Genomic DNA, 6492 nt, shown 5'->3' on the forward strand with positions numbered 1-6492 from the left:
CTATTCGCGGACGAATGTTCTTAAGGAGGGGAGAATGTGAGACCCTGTGGTTCTTTCGCATAGTATGTGTATCATTGCATGAGTGTATAAGGTTTATATGACTTGGTGTATCATGTTAGAAGAATAAGTTTCCATAGGGTGGTAAAAATGAAAGAATTAAACTAACGTTATGGGTCAAGGATTCTCTTAAATAAGTTCGAGTTAAAGAATGTCTCTTCGAACACCCTGCCCGTTCGTAAGGTTTATGTTAACCAGTACCTTTAGGGTAAGACAAAGAGTATCTTATATGCTAATAAGGATGTTTTATAAGGTGATATAGTCTCCCAATAATCGTAAGTTAAGTTTTGAAGTCAAGCAAGTTGTTTTGAAGTCAAGCAAGTTGGGAAATAAAAATTGACCAAGGTTAGAGTAAGTTTCTTTAATAAACCTTCTGAAATTTGGGTTAAATGTCTCGGAGTTTTTCTCCCAATATATAAAGCTTTAGAAGAACCCCAATAAATGAAATTGAAGGTCTACGAGTCTACTTTCCAACGTACTAAACCACTTGTCCATACGACTTTAGAATTGAGAGATATTCAGATTTTAGTGAGACTGCACAAACAAGCACATGAAGGTGGGTCCCTCGCCCCTATGTCGGTTTAGCTCTATAAGATTTGGTTTCCCTTCGTTCTAACTCATTTTTTCGACCAAAATAAGAAGAAAACATTCCTAAATCCTCTCTAAAGGCTCCCCATCATCCAAGGAAAGATCTACAAGATTTCAACGTGGTTTCACCATCGGAACGTTCATAGAGGTTGTGATACTTCTTTCCTCCTCGTTGGTTGTGATTTGAAGGATTATTCGTGGTGAAGGAGTCTCGTTTTTAGGTGATGTTGCTGCTGTTTGGAGGTAATAATTAATTCTCACCCTTCATTTTATTGAGTGATTCCAAGTTATAGCTATGCTATATAAGAAAGAACACGAATAGACAGTTGGAAAATCGTATTTTGATAGTTATGTGATGCTGGGCTGTTTTTGAAGTATTTTCTGATGTTGGTGTTGCTGGAATTTTTGGAAATGATTTGGTTGTGTGTGGTTGTTGTTGATATGAGTCTGGAAGAGATGAAGAAGTATAGATGGGTAATTAATTATAAGATAAATAAGTGTAACATTGGTTCTAATAATGCATTGCAATTTTCAAATGACTTCTTCTTAGTTCAACGTCTTGTGTTTGAGGAGATTCTTGGTAATTGAGGAGACATGCTAAAGTACTATAAGCTCCATCAATTTTAAGTTAAGGTTCTGCCCTTTTATTCTCATATTGCTTATGAAGATAAAGACGTGATTCCAAACGTAATTATTGGACGAACTCACATGATGGTGATTGGAAGCCGTAAGTTTGAGTTATTATGGTTATATTGAACAATTATAGGACTGTATTACATATATTTTTCTGGATTTAATGGTTTGAAGACTTATGGTTTGGATTTGGTTGTGATTATTTTGTGGTTGGAGAGGAGGGGTGTGGCGATACGCCAAGTTTTTATTATTATGCAGGCGTACTCTATTTGGTTGTTGTTGACTATTGTGTAAGCCTCCACTTGTTAAATAGATGCTGCAAAAATGAATGTTACGTCATTAATTTGGGGTTGTAATTTGGAGAAGAAAAGGTAATGAAGCATACATTTAAAAAGGGTCTAGCGAGCTAATTACTCTACTAGTAAGATCTATATTGCTACTTTGACCCTTTCGTGTTAATATTCTGCCTGTAATGGTTGTGTGACATGATTTTCTGTAGATTACATACTGTAAGAAAGGGTACAATCCATATTGATAAAACAAGACCCAGAATTGAGGTATGTTAAGGCTAAGCTCTGTACTTCCTTTGAGCACGAATTTTCGAATCCTAAATCGTCAAATATTGTTTTACTACTCTATTACTAGAAAGACCTTTGGTGAAATGCATTGATATTGCAGCTGGTGTATTTTTGTGACTCCATTATGTTGCTATTCCACTCGTTCGGTTAGATAGGGTATTTGGCGTCTTTATGTTATTTTGTTGATTCTCTTGACTATAGGTCCATGTGTACATATTCTTATTCTTCTTTAAGTGTAGTAACTTAAAAAGATTAGAGATGAACAATATGAATTTGAAATCAGTCCTCCTTCTTCGCTAATTTATATTTTTGAAAACTTTAAAATAAAACGTCGATCTCCAAAACTCTTAAATATAAATTGTAGGTTTAAACTACTAAAGTACGGGTTTTTCTAAAATACTTTCTTTTACAAACCACTAAGGAAACATATATAGATACTAAGTGAAGAACTTTAAGCTCTTTATGAACATCCTCAAGTTTAAGTTGCCTTTCTAAATCCAAGTTAAGTGTTCCAGTTTAATCTATAAGTATATAAGTTTCACGAGATATTTACATGTGATACGAAAGTGATTACGAGATTATGAGGACAAGAGTACCAATGAGCCAAGATTGGCAACATGATTCAGGTAACAAATGCATTACGGATCCATGAAATTACATGCTATGCATTCTACTTCCGAGCTATAATCGGAAGGTATGATGCCTATTGCCTATATTTATACGTATGAGACACAGATGGCCACAAGTTGGTGGATGTGATCCCGGTTCGCTACCGGAAGGCACCACCATTGCTAGCACTTGGTTAGGTATGACATGCATTTGCATATATATATATATATATATATATATATATATATATTCACGACATATGATTATGCGAGCATACCATGCATATTTAATTTATATAAGGTTTGATGCCAACCATGGCGGCTACCAGAGTTTCTGTTTCAGGTGGTATCTTTATTCCTCTTTTTACGGTAACTATTTATTATTCTATTTTCTGCCTTACATACCAGTATATTTTTATTCGTACTGATGTCCCGTTGCCAGGGGACACATTTTTGTTTCGTGTGTGTGCCTCTATTGAACCTAGCCTTACGAAATATCCTAAGAAAAAAAGCCAGCCGCTGCAAGCAGGTCCAGGTAGGGATTTTGATTGACCCCTCTGCTGGGATTTGGGGTTCAGCTGTGAGTTGGTAAGCTTCACTTCTTCTTGGATCTTTCATAGGATGTTACTTTTATTGTACAGTTTGGGTATAATCAAGGCCTTGTCCCGACCAGTGCTTATGTCACTCATAGAGGCTATTATGGACACAGTATTCTCGATTTCTTTCTGTAGCTTCCAGTTTCCAACCACATAGGCTTGGCATGTATAGATATGTATGTATGTGTGTATATCTTCATTGTAGCCTTATCGGCTAGCTAGTACCTTATTATCTTTGGCTTGTCTACCTTCGTCTATATGACCTACCGATATTCAGGTTATGACCTTAAGGGTCCAGTCATAGTATTTTAGTTGTTATGTTGCCCGACCTTCTAAGCCCTCAGTTGAGTCAGTTGGTATGTTTATGTGGCTAACTCGATTGCTTAAGGTGACGAATGTCAGTCACGCCTTCTCTAGTTTGNTATGCATTCTACTTCCGAGCTATAATCGGAAGGTATGATGCCTATTGCCTATATTTATACGTATGAGACACAGATGGCCACAAGTTGGTGGATGTGATCCCGGTTCGCTACCGGAAGGCACCACCATTGCTAGCACTTGGTTAGGTATGACATGCATTTGCATATATATATATATATATATATATATTCACGACATATGATTATGCGAGCATACCATGCATATTTAATTTATATAAGGTTTGATGCCAGCCATGGCGGCTACCAGAGTTTCTGTTTCAGGTGGTATCTTTATTCCCCTTTTTACGGTAACTATTTATTATTCTATTTTCTACCTTACATACCAGTATATTTTTATTCGTATTGATGTCCCGTTTCCAGGGGACACATTTTTGTTTCGTGCGTGCGCCTCTATTGAACCTAGGCTTATGAAATATCCTAAGAAAAAAAGCCAGCCGCTGCAAGCAGGTCCAGGTAGGGATTCTGATTGACCCCTCTGCTGGGATTTGGGGTTCAGCTGTGAATTGGTAAGCTCCACTTCTTTTTGGATCTTTCATAGGATATTACTTTTATTGTACAGTTTGGGTATAATCAAGGTCTTGTCCCGACCAGTGCTTATGTCACTCATAGAGGCTATTATGGACACAATATTCTGGGTTTCTTTCTGCAGCTTCCAGTTTCCAGCCACATAGGCTTGGCATGTATAAATATGTATGTATGTGTGTATATCTTCATTGTAGCCTTATCGGCTAGCTAGTACCTTATTATCTTTGGCTTGTCTACCTTCGTCTATATGACGTACCGATATTCAGGTTATGACCTTAAGGGTCCAGTCATAGTATTTTAGCTGTTATGCTGCCCGACCTTCTAAGCCCTCAGTTGAGTCAGTTGGCATGTTTATGTGGCTAGCTCGATTGCTTAAGGTGACGAGTGTCAGTCATGCCTTCTCTAGTTTGGGGCGTGACATTTCTTATCGTTTGACTCTAAAAAAGGAAACCATGACAACTAAAAGTGGATGGAGGTAGTATTGTCTTTGAGGTTTAATCTAAAAAACGATAGTTGCAAACATTGATTGAAATCTCTAATTTCACTTTTGCTTGGAAAAGGAAAGTGAAGTTAGGTAAGGCTTAAATAATGGGGACTTAAGAAATTAATCCTTGAATTAGAACTGGATATAGTCTAAATTCGATTAATTTCTCATTTAAGGGTTACACCTAGAGATAGTCTAAACCACTCAAGCAATATTTAATGTTTTGAATAACAGGGTTTTGGAGTATGAAGGAATCCAAGACATACACATTCATTGGGTCAAGACAACTTTGAATATAATGTTGGCCAAATTATATCCATGTATTTATTGATTGTGGACTAGTTAATTATTGCCTATGGAGTTGTAGCCCCATCAAAATTGCACATATATACCCCTAGTCGTTTTCAATATTGATATATCTCTTATTGTGTTACTAAAGTAATATCGATATTTGTGATCTTGAAACAAATCATTTGTTACCATTTTCCCCATTTAAATATTTGATTGTAACATAGCGTGCTTGTTATTTTGCATAACGATCGTCTATACTTTAATTGTGAAGTATAGTTGAGCTTTATCACTATCCATGTTTAGTACTACATGCTTAACTTCAATTTTAGATGAACATAAGAACTATAGCATTATGATGGTGATAATGATAGTTTTGAGATTTGGTCTAGTAGGCTTGCATAGCGTATGTGAGGAAATAAGATGTTAAACTTGTAACCAATGTGAGGGTAAAAGTGTTGTATATGTGACCCTTAGATGAAAACAGTGAACGGTGGCCAAATCTTTAGATAAAGAAGAGCCTTAGGATGTGTACCAAGATAGTATATAGTTGTATGAGGTTCTAAGTTTATGAATTTCTATGTGTGCCTAGTTAGTATCATTTATCTACAGTGTGGAGTAGGCGTACGTAAGCATTATATAGTACCCTTACAAGTTGAGTGGAAGGAGCTATATATAAAAGATGATGAGCTTCTCAAAATAGTCCAATCGTGCATTGAGTTAGGAAGGGGTGAACGTTCGATTCTTCGCTTCGATTTTATAAAACTTGAGTTTGGTTATTCACATCATCATCCACCAATATCATCTATCATAATTATCATTTGTCACTACCATCAACCACTATTAATAACTATCGTGAACCACCATCATCGTTATAACTACTACTCACAATCGCCATCATCATTAATGAACAACACAATACCATCCCCAATTGACACTCACAATCAATATCGTTGGTCATCACCATCACCAACCCCCAAATAATTATTTTAGATTTTTATTAAAATAACATTAGATCAATTTAATTCTTAATATTTTTAAAAAATTACTAACTTTTAAATAAAAATAAGTTGTACATATTCACATTTCGAAAAAATAAGTAGTCTTTAAATTTGAATAAAATATTTTACCATTCAAATATGCAGGGCTGGCTCTTCCCTTTGTAAAATAAGGCTTATGCTTTGGGCCCCCAATTTTTTATCAAAAATAAATTATATGTTAAATTTTTTATAGAAAAAATTGATTATTTATGATAAAAAAGTATATTTTTTAAAAAAAGATATTATTTTACTCAGTTTAACATATGTTGTCCTTTGTTGAAAATAAGAAGTAATAGTGAAGAGGGTTGAACAAAGAGCATTACAATTTTTTTTTATTTCGTTTCAAGCATTACAACAAACATATAGAAATGTGGTAAATCAAGTCATCATCTTCTTATATCAGATTCTATGGTTCTAACTCTTATCTTTATTTAATACTTGTCAACTTTACTTATAGAATTATATTAACAATTCATATTATTATCACCTCACACTGAAAGGATGTTTTTCAGTACTAAGTTGATAAAATCTTACCTAAAATCAATAACTGAAAAAACAACATTAAATACTAATATTTTTCATCTAAATAGTGTAAGAAAAATAAATTTTGAATAAATATGTATACGAAGTTTGTTTATATTTTAGGCCTCAAATT

This window comes from Solanum stenotomum, chromosome 1 (assembly GCF_019186545.1).
Source record: "Solanum stenotomum isolate F172 chromosome 1, ASM1918654v1, whole genome shotgun sequence".
NCBI classification, from domain to species: domain Eukaryota; kingdom Viridiplantae; phylum Streptophyta; class Magnoliopsida; order Solanales; family Solanaceae; genus Solanum; species Solanum stenotomum.